This window comes from Budorcas taxicolor, chromosome 9 (genome assembly GCF_023091745.1).
Source record: "Budorcas taxicolor isolate Tak-1 chromosome 9, Takin1.1, whole genome shotgun sequence".
NCBI classification, from domain to species: Eukaryota; Metazoa; Chordata; class Mammalia; order Artiodactyla; family Bovidae; genus Budorcas; species Budorcas taxicolor.
In genome coordinates this window covers 5,658,705-5,673,145 of record NC_068918.1, presented here as the reverse complement: position 1 = coordinate 5,673,145, position 14,441 = coordinate 5,658,705, and the positions used below count along the sequence as shown (strand labels likewise).

Sequence of the window (14,441 nt, the reverse complement as noted above, 5' to 3'; positions counted from 1 at the left end):
CTCGCCTGCCCTTCTGGAATGTTTCGTGAAATGCCAGACAAGATGACTCAGGGACAACAGGGGGAAAAAGCCTGTGTGTGAGTCCCTTGGTCTCACATTGTGTATGTAACAGAATACTATTAAGGAGAATTCACTGTGCCAAAGTAACCAGAATAAGATGCTGATAATATTTTCCACTATCAGGCGCAATACCACTGGGACACATAAATGATGAATGTGAGCGTGAAATGTCCTTGATGGCTAAACTCATGGAAGGAACATGGACGTCGGGTGTCACAGACTGGCTGGAAGTTATGTGCATATTTAGACACAAAAAGTAATGTGAACTTGATCTAAGGAATGAGACCAAATGAGGAGCTACAGATTTCAGAGATGTATACTTCTCATTTAATGCAAACATACCCTTGAGTTCTCTCAGTGTAATTTTAAGTGTTTCATTTAGTATTTGAAGTTTTGCCTCTGTTTCAGAGAATATCTTCAAAGATGAAAACTCAGCAATTCCAGAAATCCCTTGATCTCCGTCTCCCCGTTTTCATGCTTCAGAAACATTTCCCTCTTGGGTGGAGACACAAAGGGGACCAAGAACAGGGAGGGACAGACAGCAAGGGCTAGGCTGGAAGGAGGGGTGAAGAAATATGAAAACATGAAGAAAACAAGAGTTTCCATAAATAGGCCTTGGTTTTGCCAGGCTTTTCATCAGGAAGTGAAAAATCACTAGGAAGTAAATTTATTTTACTATATTTTGAAGTTGACTTCATGACTAGAGAAAGATAATTTTATAGCTAAATCAAAATTTCACAATTTAATTTCCTTGTGTCATAACTGTTGAGATTATATTTTTAGGAGGAGGAAGGAGCAAATTATTAATAATAATATCACCTCAGATTATATGATGATTTTAACTTATCAAAGTAATTTTATTATTGACAGTCTTACTTTGCCTTTTGGGCTTCCCAGGTGGCGCTAGTGGTAAGAACCTGCCTGCCAATGCAGGTTCGATGCCTGGGTCAGGAAGATCCCCTGAGGTGAAATGGCAAGCCATGCCAGTATTCATGCCTGGAGAATCCCTTGGACAGGGGAGTCCATAGAGATGCAAAGAGTCAGACATGACTGAAACGACTTAACATGCACACATTTTGGCTAGAGATTGCAGTCAAATGACATGTGCTACCACCAGAAACAAAAGCTGGGCCTTCAGGTCTGGGCATAGAGCTCACTCACAAGGGGAAGCCATGGCCTTCAATCTCTCTGGACACAGTAGACCCCATGGGGAGACCCAGTTAAGAACACAGGATGGAAAACGTGCATGTTGCTGTTTTACTGATAATCTTGCATTCCTTAGCTCTCATTCTTTCTTAAAAGATGAGGAGGTGGAGGCTCACAGCAGTCACACAAATGGTTTACCAAAAGATGTTTCTAATGAATGACACAATTGTGACTCCCAGGCACAAGCTGGTTTGAAAGTTTTAAAACAGATGATGGAACTCATCTAAGTACTTGGATGGAACTCTTTACACTTCAAGTACAAATTTAAAGCTCTTTCCCACTTTGTTCTATATTAATTTCACATCTGCATGGATAAAAGTTTTACCTGAAATCTATTGGCACTATTTCTCATCAGTGTAAATTATGCAAATTGTCTGGAAGAGGCAGACTGTGGACTTAATGGAGAAGAGATGGGTTAAAGAGGAATGGCATGGGTTTTGAGTCCATCTTGAGGCTGGATCTTGACTTCGCTGTTCACATGGAAAGCACATTTAAACTTCCAAAACCTCTCCTTTCTCATATGTTGAATGGGAATTAAAATACACTATAGGACTGTAGTGGTTAAAGAAGTATAGGAAAGGGATAGCACAATATCTGGCAGATAATAAATAGTAGGTAACTCTCATTGTGATAAATGCTAAATCAGATTATGTATCAAATAACAGATAAAAACTGGGTTCAACAAACTTTCCCTATAAAGGGCAGAATAGTAAATATTTTAGGCTTTCCAGAGCAAAAGTTTTCAGCAATAATTATTCAAACTCTGCTGTTGTAGCACGAAAGTAGCTAGACAACAGAGAAATGAATGTGTGTAGCTATGTGCCAATAAAACTTTATTTACAAAAATGGGAAGTATGCCAAATTTGACCTATTGGTATAGTTTGCATACCCCTCGGGTAAAGTGGCAAATTAATTTTAAGAAAATAAATACATTTCCCAGGTGGCTCAGTGGTAAAGAACCTGCCTGCCAATGCAGGAGCTGTGAGTTTGCTTCCAGGATTGGGAATATGCCCTGGAGAAGGGATTGGTGACCCACTCCAATACTCTTGCTTGGGAAATCCCGTATACAGAGGAGCCTGGTGGGCTACAGTCCATGGGATTGCAGAGTCAGATATGACTTAGCACGCATGCCTTGCCAAGAAAATAAATATTTCAATTAATGATGTGTCTAATAGTCTCTAAATGGAATATATCTAGAGCTAAAGCACATGTAACTTGACCTCCACAGTGAGGGCCACACATCAGGGTGGGAAGACAAACTTCATGAACTGCACCTCACTTTGCTCACGAGTCAGCCTCGACATGGAGTGGCATTTGCCATGTTATGTCTGGTAATCATTTTTGTTGACTAAATGCAAATGGACTCAGCTGTTCAAATCACATGCTTGGGTATATCAGGAAAATCTGGGATTCAGATCAGTTTACATGACATTTCACAACAAACTGGAATCCATCATTGAAATGCCACACAAATTTTCCAGCTAGGGAGTCTTTGAAGCTTTTCTGACTGAATGTAAAATTTGACAGAGTCCATCTTGGTTCAAACCATGAAAAACTGAGATATTTAAATATAGTGCAATTAATAAAGTTACATTAATCATTCCAGTCTTGTCCAAAGTTTTTAATAACTCAGTTCTATTTTTGTTAATAATTTTATCCTCTGTTCCTATGACAAGTTTTTATGCTATCAATTATAATTTCATGTGATCATACTAAGTTCTATTTGAACTGTGAAGCAGAAAAGTTGAATTGAAACACAATGCAATTTTATATGTGCAAACAGCTTAAAACAACTAAGTAAACTCTAAAAACAAAATAACTATGATTCATCTTGACCAGTTTAAATTAACAGTTTTATTAAATCGGTGCCTTTACTGAAATATCAACATCATAGAATGAGAACTATGGTACTGAGTTCTCAAGAGCTTCTGTATTTGGGGGATTTTCTTGGCTTCTCTTCTCCAGAGTAAAATGTGATTGCCCCTGAATTGCTAGTTTTTCCTGCCAGGAAGTCAGTCTTAGATTCAGAAAAATAAAGTATTCCCTATGATTAGCTATAAGCTAAATAGCTAACTCTGGAACTTTGCTTCTAAAATCTTTTTTCTTCTTTACATCATAATCTGAAAGTTTCATTAATTTTTCTTTGCTCTCACCCTATGTTATCACAATTCATCTCAGTCCTGATACTGACTACCTGGAATTATATCACATTGCACATTAAGATCTCAGTTGCATGAAATGGCCCCCAATGCCACTTCTGATACCAATCACAGGTCTAGGTTGTTAAGACTCGCTGGTTATAAAATCAAAGGTTGCCACCACCACCTACTAAGGTATTTTGCTAGATCAGCACACAAAACTCAGAAAAACAAATTACTTACTAGATTACCAGTTTCTGATATAAAGATATAACTCAGAAGCACCAGACAGTAGATCTGTATGTGGCAGGTAGGCGGGAGGGGCACAAGCTTCTCTGATCTCCTGGTGCCGCCTCCCAGCATCTCCATGTGCCCACAACCAGGAATCCAGACCCTGCTGTTCAGGTTTTTTTGTTTAATGGAAGATTCAATACATAGGCAGGAATTATTAAATCATTGACCATTGGTAATTGATTCAAACTCCACCTCTTCTCCCCTCCTCAGAAGTCAGAGGAAGGGGTTGAAAGTTCTAACCCTTTTAGTTACATGATTGGTTCCTCTGGCAACCAGTTCCCATCCTTTCGTTACCAAGGAGTTTTCAAAAAATCACTTCATTAAGATAAACTCAGTTGTGATTGGAAACAAGAGACCTGCATTTCACTTGTATTACTCTAGAGCTATTTCAGGAACTGGGATCAAAGGTTAAATACTACAACAAAAGATGGCTCTGTGGCTTTCGTCACTTGGTGAATTACAAGTAATGTTGGAGCTGTGTGTCAGAAGCCATGGATGAAGACCAAAGTACGGATTTATTATAAATTAAGATATCTCAGATATTTTCTACGTTATAGTAAAAATATTATCCATTGAGTTTAAATCAGCAATAAAAACTTAAACATCAGGAGATAAATTACGAGTTTGGGATTTTAATATACACACTCAGTTCAGTTCAGTTCAGTCGCTCAGTCGTGTCCGACTCTTTGCGACCCCATGAATTGCAGCGTGCCAGGACTCCCTGTCCATCACCAACTCCCGGAATTCACTCAGACTCACGTCCATTGAGTCAGTGATGCCATCCAGCCATCTCATCCTCTGTCGTCCCCTTCTCCTCCTGACCCCAATCCCTCCCAGCATCAGAGTCTTTTCCAATGAGTCAACTCTTCCCATGAGGTGGCCAAAGTACTGGAGTTTCAGCTTCAGCATCATTCCTTCCAAAGAACACCCAGGACTGATCTTTAGAATGGACTGGTTGGATCTCCTTGCAGTCCAAGGGACTCCTCAAGAGTCTTCTCCAACACCATAGTTCAAAAGCATCAATTCTTCGGTGCTCAGCCTTCTTCACAGTCCAACTCTCACATCGATACATGACCAATGGAAAAACCATAGCCTTGACTAGAAGGACCTTAGACAGCAATATACACACTAGTATGTATAAAACAGATAACCAATAAAAGGCCTGCTTTATAGCACAGGAAACTATATTCAATATCATACAATAACCTATGATATGAGAGAAAGTAAAAAAAGAATCTGTATATTTGTAACTGAATTGCTTTCCTGAAACTAACACAACACAACATTTTAAATAAACTATATTTCAATTTTTAAAAACTGGAAAAAAATTAAAATGTAAAAGACAAATGTCAATTAATTGTATATAAACATCCTGATTTATTGCTTTTCAGAAAATTATGATGTCAAGAGCATTGAGATGGCCTTCCCTTTTGCACATTTTAAGGGTACACGTTTTCTTCACTGTTCGAGGAGAGGGGAAGCATTTGGTCCTGGGGTTGGTCTGGTTTTTGTGCTTAACTTGTACTGCGAAAAAAGTGGCAGTCTTTGAGTAAAATCTCGATAGGACCTTGAGGGTTCATACTGCGATGTCTTGATGTCTTTAGTTTTCTTCTGCAGTGAAAGGCTAGGGTTCTCTCTTTTCATATACACATGAGATATGGTGTCACAGTTGTTGCTCTGGCATCCTTGGTGACAAAAGATTTCTGCAGCAAGCAAGAATTGGCGCAGGGAAATGCATTGCTCATAGGTGACCAAGGATGCAACTGTATAGCACATCTTTGGGATACACTTGCGGTTCCCCAAATCCCTGCGGGTAAGTGAAAGAGTGTCTTTTGTTTCTAAAGAAAATTCTACAAAACCTCTTCGGGAACTGCTAATTATGATCTTTTTTTTAAGTTAACAGGTTGGTGTAACTTAAGAAATATTGAGTATTTATGTTCTTTTTTGCTTCCCTGATGGCTCAGTGGTAAAGAAGCCATCTGCCAATGCACGAGACAGTTTGGATTCCTGAGTTGAGAAGCTCGAAGGAGGAAATGGCAACCCAGTCTAGCGTGCTTGCTTGCAGAGAAGTCTGGTGGGCTACAATCCACGGCGTCTCAAGAGTTAGACTTGGCTTAATGACTAAACAACAACAATGATGCTCCTTTTACACTATCTCATACAGCTCTGATCAAAGATTTTAAGGGTCACAAACAATTTACATTGCAAAAGAGTACCTGATACCTGGCATAAATATGTTAATTATCATTGCCATTACTATCTTAGTATATTCTTCTACATTTTTAATATAACAAGGTGTTTAAAACCTTCAGTCCTCAATGTAATTCTTGTATTCAGAATGCTAACAAAAGACAAAAAAAAAAAAAAAAAAAAAACCACTATAACATATACTGTAGAAGCTAAATATTAAATTTTATAATAAAAACTTTTAGTACGTTTTGGATGAAGAGTCTTTTGGACTCGGGGGGGGGGTGAGGGTGGGATGATTTGGGAGAATGGCACTGAAACATGTATATCATATATGAAATAAAAAAAAAAAGAAAATTTCAAGTCCGTACTTCCCATGAGGTAAATTCTTACAAAGAGTATTACTGAATGCTTGAGATTAATCAATACTTACACAAACTTTGTGTATTTAGCAACAGACTTCACCAAAACTATGCTCGTTAAGATACAGTTAGCATTGTCCTAAGATGAACGAATTTGGTAGTCTTTAAAAATTTGAAAATACCAGTGGTATTGCTTCTGCAGACAGTTTCAGTCTTAGCACTCCGACCCACTAAATGTACTAGCAGCCAGCTGACAGACTGTTGAATAGAATTTCCTTTTCAAACTTCCATCTTAGTCAGCTAAATAATATGAAAGCTATTTGCCATGCCACATAGATCAAACATGAACTTGCAAAATAAATTACCTTTGAGGTCATTCACAGACAAATATGATCCTGGAAAAAATGTGTATATGGAAAGATAATACAAGTCGGTGGAAGGAATAACTGATATTCAGAGTGAAGAACAACTATTAAAATTTTTTCCCAAGTTGGAAAAAATGAACAATTAAAGCCTTTACCTTTTCCTTTCCATTGACTCTCTGTTGAAGGCAAGAACTGTGTGGAGATACAAGGGAAGTTGCTGTTTCCTAATTTAGTATCTGATTTTGATGGTCACTATTTGGCAAATAAGAAGATGAGACAATTTTTCCTGCTGAGGCCAGCTGTTTCTGTAGTTATATCTAGCCCTTAAATAATAGGAAAAATTAACATAAACCATCAATACCACTGGGTTTCCTAGATGGCACTAGTCGTGAAGAACCTGCCTGCCAAGGCAAGAGACATAAGGGATGTGGATTGGATCTCTGGGTCAGGAAGATCCCCTGGAGGAGGGCATGGCCATCCACATCAGTATTCTTGTCTGGAGAATCCCATGGACAGAGGAGCCTGGCGGGCTACAGTCCATACGGTTCCAAAGAGTCGAAGACGCCTGAAGCTACTTACTAAGCATGCACATGCATCCATACAATTAAGGTTGTTATGTACTATGTATGTGCGTATTGTGATTATGTGTGTAACTAATCCTGCAAACAAAATTCTTAAAGTTGAAACATCAGGCTTCATGTGCAGATTGTGAAACGTTTTCCCCAGAAATTATTGTAATATTTTTGTGCATGTGTACTTGCGTAAAGCAGAGAGCTCCTTGAATGCAAGAACAGTATTCATTTATTTTGGGATCTCAAATGCCAACCAAGTGGAGATATTCAGTAGAGCTTCCTGGTAAATAAATCCAGTGGCCAGAAATTCCAGTAGGGAGCCATATTATACATGAATGGATGTCATCTAAGAACTATTATGGTTTCAGTGGCACTATAAATGGGAAAAAATAGATTCAAAGTACAAAATAATGAAAAGATCTGGATTCAAGTATTGCCCTATAAATCATTGCTGAATGGCCTAGAGGTGAACATTGTGTCTTCAATGGAGAAAAGTGGGGTGATGAGGTGGTGAGGAAGGGTGAAAAAAATTACTACATAAAAAGAGTAAAAGAGGATCATTGATGTTTAGGTAATTTTTTTCAGTCATTCAGAAAATTTAAATTCTTACTATAGGTCAGACACTAGTTTGTAGATAATGGAAGGAAGGTTTCATTCTCAAGGAGCTTACATTCTAGTGATCTATTATAGTACATCACATTGTATTGTTCTATTATACATGAAATGTTATATTTTTCCATTTTATGCTATGTAGTATACAATACATAGATAATATTGTACCAATTGATATCTTAGAAAATACATTGATGCATACTATATTAAAGAATGAGATATATAATATTATAAAACAATATGAAGAAAAATAAAATAATTGTAAGCCAATAGTGCTGCCATTTTAGATGAAGTGATCAGGGAGGTGACACTTGAGTTGAACCTTGAATGACATATGACAGTAGGTCATGAAAGAAATAGGTCTGGAATATTCCAAGCAGAGAAAACCTCAAATAAAAGGTCCTGAGGCAACAACTCAGCTTTATTGCTTTAAGAAAAAAAATAAGAAGTCTGGTGTGATGAAGGGTAGAGAGTCAGGAGAAGATCGGAAGGAGACGTGATGGAGAGCAAGGCAGAGGCCAAGTTATGGAAAGGGCTTTTCCTGCTGTGCTGAGGACTGGAAACTCAGAACAGTCAGCCTGGAAATAGTGTTTCAGAGTCATCAACTCCATAGATGGCAGTGAATGTAAACAGAGAAGAGCGATTTTTGATGACTGGCCCCAGGGGAGCTTCTGAATTTAGGGTTTGGAATCTGGATGAGCCAAGGAGACTTGGGAGCGGCCAGTGAGGTGGGGAAGAATAGGGAGAACGTGCCTCTCACACAAGCAAGAATTTGAAGAGGGATGAGTCACTCTCTATGCCAAATTCCCCTGCAAGACTGAGGAAGGCGCGGACTGAAAACCCTCTTTGTACTCGCGCCCTTCACAGGAACAGTTTAGTGAACTGGAGACAAAAGCTGCCTGTAGCTGATTCAAAGGAGAACACGAAATAAGGATTTGGGGACAGAGAGACAGTCCTCTCAGGAGTACGAGGGACGAGGAAACAGAGCTACGGAGATGTGAGCATGTGAGGTAAAGGAAGAATTTCTTTCCTAGGATGGGAGCTGTCTTTTCGTACTTTTAAGAAGGCTAGCTGGCCGGGACAGACGGAGAGCATGATGGGGAGAGGGCTGCGGGAGAGAAAACACAGGTCAGCCATGATCACAGATACGGTGGATGCTTGGGGTGAGTGCAGAGTAAGAGCCGTACTGTCCGCGATCTTATCACACTTACAGTCTTTAAGTTACCAACTGTAAACGCTGATGAAAGCACTCTGGATTACCAAAATCAAGATGGAGCTATGGCTTAATCCTCTCTTTGCTGTTTTAAAATCGCACCCCGTTTAAACAGCTGATAGGAGTAGCGCATGAGGAGACCAAAGGCAGAACAGTCTTTGTTCCTCCTCTGAATCAGTTTTGCTCATAACAAGCAGAGTACTGGCGAATATTTAACCACCAACCATCTGGAGCGAAAAACACCCTAATTTGTAGCTTTGCCAATGATTGTAATGTCAGTACTCTCATCAGAGTCAGTTTCAAGTTACTAACTGGGTAATAACCAGTTTGCAAATTTCCTAAATATTTCACAAGCACCTCTGACAAGTCAGCATTCCACTGTCAGTCACAACTTTGAATTAATCTCCTTCCATTTACTCTAAGCTTCCTGAAGATAAGAAATGTGTCTGGTTTACTTTCTATCTCTTTAAGCACTAAGCACACTGATTTATCTAAGAGATAAATTTGGTGTGTGGATTTGGAGCCACACACCAAATATTTGAGGAAGAAAAGAAGAAAGGGCAGATACTCTGATCAATAGCTGAGATAAATGACATCTGTGAGTCACTGGGCTTAGAACACACCTCCCCATCCTGTCTGCCTGGTGCTTTCCCTCATGTGTCTTAGCTTAAAAATTGCCTTGATAAAAAAGCCTTTCTACTGATTTTGTCCAAGTGGTCCCCACAGTTATTTCAAATCTTTGCATTCTGTGGCTTTTTTTCATAGTACTCATTTTGATCTATCATTTTCCACAATATATTTCCTCCCCCATCTACACCACCATACCCTAATTCCCAAACAAGACAGGTTTATTTTCTTCTTAGCGAATAACTAGCACTAGGAACAGTGTCTGACTCATACTACACACTTAATTAAAAACTATACTTTGGAAAAATAAGTGATTTTACATGATTTGTTAGTAAAACGCTAATTGAACAAAATGCTAATCTTATTGGTAAATTATTTTGATATCTACAATATCATTATGATGCTTTGTTTTGCATTTTTCTTATTTGTCAGTTATCAGAGTAAGGAGTTAGTGTTACTGAAATATTTATCAACTTTGTTTTCTACACACAGACACCATTATCATTTTGAGACTATAATTTTACATGGCTTTATATTTGAGACTGTTATCCAAGTTCTCTGTGCTATTTATCTCAATTTACATACTCACACTAACAGCCATTACATTAAAGACAGAGGCACATACCAGTAGATAAAGGTTTGGACTCATCCTGCTAATAATCACGAAGGAGTGTAAATTTCTATATAAAAATATAATACCAAAGACTCCTTTCCTATAACGTCATCTGCCCTTAAGCCTGTCTTAGATAGCATGGCTTCCCTGCTTTTGTACCCACTGCTCATGCTGTTTGCTCCGTTTGAAATGTTCTCATCACAGCTTTCACTCACTGAAATTCTATTATGCAACAAATTTCACCTCTTCTGCTCTCTCTAAGCATGAAGTGTTTCTCATTCTCATATATCACTCCTTAAAGAGATATTTGCTAACAGACTGCTGAATTTCTGGCATTAAGCAGGAACAGGTTGCGCTCAGTCACTTCAGTGGCGTCTGACTCTTTGCAACCTAACAGAGCATGACCCACCAGGCTCCTCTGTCCGTGGGATTCCCCAGGCAAGAATACTGGAGTGGGTTGCTATGCCCTTTTCCAGGGGATCTTCCTGACTCAGGGATCGAACTTGCAGCTCTTATGTCTCCTACATTGGCAGGTGTGTTCTTTGCCACTAGCGCCACCCGAGAAGTATGAGGTAGTCAGAGATAAAGTAGATACAATCCTGCCCCGGGGGAGCTGACTGTACAGCTGGGTGTCAGACAAGTAAGCCTAGTGGACTTTACACCAGACCAAATAAGAGGCTGTAGTCAAGAATGAGTTGTCAGAGAATGCTTCCTAGAAAAGACTGCCTCTCCTGTGTTACAGCCACTCTAAATGGGTTTCCTCTTCATTCAGGTCCAATAGGACATTTCTTTTTCTATGGTATTTGTGTGCTGTGTGCTCCGTTGTATGCGATTCTTTGCGACCTCATGGATTGTAGCCCACCAGCCTCCTCTGTCCATGGGATTCCCCAGGCAAGGATATTGGAGTGAGGTGCCATTTCCTCCTTCAGAGCATCTTTGCCACCCAGGGATGGGACGAGAGTTTGTTATGTCACCTCCACTGGCAGGTGGATTCTTTACCACTTGTGCCACATGGGCATTTGTGGAGTTCCTTATTTTATTATAGCTATTATGGGCATTTTTACATATTATGAATGTATAAATACCTATCTACCCATATATATACATATGGGTATATATATGTATGTATATACATGTATATACATATATATGCATATACATATATATGTATGTGTATATATATGTATATATTATAATAGGTATATATTGTATAATATACATAGTATAATATACATGTATATTATAAAATATATACATATATTATACATAATGTACATGTAATATACATATATACAATATATATGTATATATAATATATGTAATATAATATAGATTATATATATTATATGTACTATATCGAATATATAGATATATATTAGATATATAGATATATATATGTATAATATATATATAATATATATATGAATACATATGCATATATTTGTTATCACAATCAAGTTTATTTCTCATTAGTGTCAATTATTTGATAGGTAGCCAACCAGGTTATTCAGGGACCCAGGCTGCTTCCACATATTGGCTGTTCCAAACACTCCATCACCTCCTCTGAGTCTGGCCTGGAGATGAGGAGAGAAAGATCACCAGCAGAGAAACTTGGGGACAAGTTCAGAGGCCCCCTGCAATACCATAGATATCCAATTGGCCAGTGGTAGGCACAAATTCCCAAGTAATTCATAGCTATTATCAAACTGTGAACTTAATAAGGCTATTAATTTATAATGAAACTATAATTCACTTCAAACTATATTTATTTACAATAACTGTAGCATTTTTCCCCTCTAGAAAAGAAATCCAGAAAGTTTCATAATAATGTTCTTGTGTTTATGACTTTATTTGGAAATAGGGTGGGTGAACATATAATTAAATAATATGAGGTCATGCTAAAATACGGTGGGCTCTCAATCCAGAATGACTAATGTCCTTATAAAAGACGGAGACGAGACACAGACACACACAAGCAAAAGAAGACTGTGTTACAACAGATGCAGAGATTGGAGGGATGTCTCTACAAGCCAAGGAAAGCCGAGGATTATTAGAGGCCAGGGGGGTAAGACTTCTCCCTTATAGGTTTCAGCAGGCGTGTGGCCCTCCTGACACCTTGATTTGGGACTTGTAAACTCCAGAACTGTAAGTCAATAAAGTTTTGTTGTTATGTTAAAAAAATAATGTTCCTGTGTAGCATTTAATCTACACACTTGGCAGATGATTCTCAGAACCTTCCATGCTGGGAAGTGAGGCATCCAAGAGGCATTTCTTCCTTGCATTAAATGTGAAGCCAGGCCCAGCGCTATGGTTCACCAGAAGACTTGGCTGTTGAACATAACCCTTTCTGTCTGCTGGTTTACAAACCCAATTCAACATTTTGAAGTGAGAGTTTGTTTCCAAAATTTTATGGCCGTGTGGTATTTTTCAAAGCATTCATCCAAGAGAAACCTAGCTAAAAACTACCTACGATAATACAACCCTGTCTCCCAGTTTTTGCCTTGAAAATCAAATGCATTTGTGTTACTATGCCCCCTAGGTAGAAACTGTCCCCAGGTACACTCCAGTAATACAGAGAAGGCCAGTGGTAGCTGAAGGACTATTTTTTCCCAAACAACTGTACATTGAGAATGGACACAACCTCTAAAACTTGGGTAACCATATAATCTATCATGTTGTAAGACTATGTAAATTAACATCCAGGCAGTTTATCAACATAATCAGCAAGAATTGCACGTGAGGTTGATGAATATTACATAGATATATGAGGTGAAGAAGATCAACGTGTGCAACTGAAATATTAACAGAGAATCAGTGGTAGCTCTAAACCAGGAATTCTAATGCATTAATTAGGCATGGTGGTTTAAGGGAAGAAATGAGTGTGAGAGTACATGGCTTCCAGTTCCATTCAACTGTTTATATTTTGATCTTAAGGAAATCTCTCATCTCCACAGAAGCTTAAAATATCTATGACATATAGTAATCATCAATTATAAGGGTGTAAATTTACCCAATAGGACCTGACACAGGGAAGCCCCTTGATGGATCTTTAGGCCATCATAACTAACTTTTAAATTATACTTTTAAAGTATACACAAACACAGAAATGCATTTTTTTTGAAAAATAAGTATCTCCTATGATCATTATAAGATTTTATTGTGTTTGACATTTTGTATGTATCTCAATATTTTATTTGTGTCAATATTTCAAAATATATTTTAAATAAATGTGGCCATCATATAGTTCTGTATGCTGATTTTAAAATTTAGTATTAAGAATTTTCTGACATTTTCAAACATGATTTAAGTTGAAAACAAAACTTAGAGCACATCAAATAACCGCAGATACTTTGGTCACCACAAATGCTGAATTAAAAAATAGCAAATATAAAGTTAAAGGAAAAATATAAGTCAACATACAAGATCAGAGGGACTCAGGACAGAAAGAAGAAATAATCAAAATATTTAAGAACTTAAATGGCATAGGGGACTGTATCTTTAAGAATCCGTGTCACTGGGGAGATGCTGGGCTTGGTGATATGCTTTTATTTGCTCAATTGTCGGATCAGCTGCGAGATCCTAGAGGAAAGGCTTAGTTTGGTAGGGCAATGAAGGACTCTCATAGCAATGTCTATTCACAAACAAGTATAGGCGTGTAGGAGAGGGGAAACTTCCCCCTTACCTTCTTGAGTTCTTTCAGCTGGTGGAATACTTAAAATTGACACAAGACAGATTAAAAGGAGGAAAAATTTTTAATTTGTGCACATGGAGGGCTCAAAGAAATAAGACCCCAAAAGTATCCCAAGTAGGCAATTTTTATACTTTTTTAAATGAAAAAATATATATTTGCAATTGATGAGACAAAGAAATTTGGGGTCCTTAATTAGTAAAGAATCTAAGCAAGAAGAACTTAAGCTTGGAATAGTCAATTAATAAGGAAGTAACAAGGTATGTTTTTACAGGCTTCTTGACCCCAAATTCCCTATCTTTGGTGACAAGGGTATTGTTATGTTTTACATAGGAAATTTGCTTCCTGCTTTCTGGGACTCAGAAAGTAGCATCAAAGTGTCCATCTTGCATTGGCTGTTTAAGTAATCCTAATTCAAAATAATCAATATATTGCTTTTGCATATTTTGGGTTGGCTCTAAACCTCAGTAGAAGTAATGAACTATTCTGACAACCAGAAGGTAG

General features: G+C 38.0%; 1 pseudogene; it reads left to right on the top strand.

The window, feature by feature from the left end:
• The first annotated feature begins 8,892 nt into the window (after window positions 1-8,892).
• LOC128053554 (N-lysine methyltransferase SMYD2-like) overlaps window positions 8,893-14,441 on the top strand; it is a 46,082-nt pseudogene continuing 40,533 nt past the window's right edge.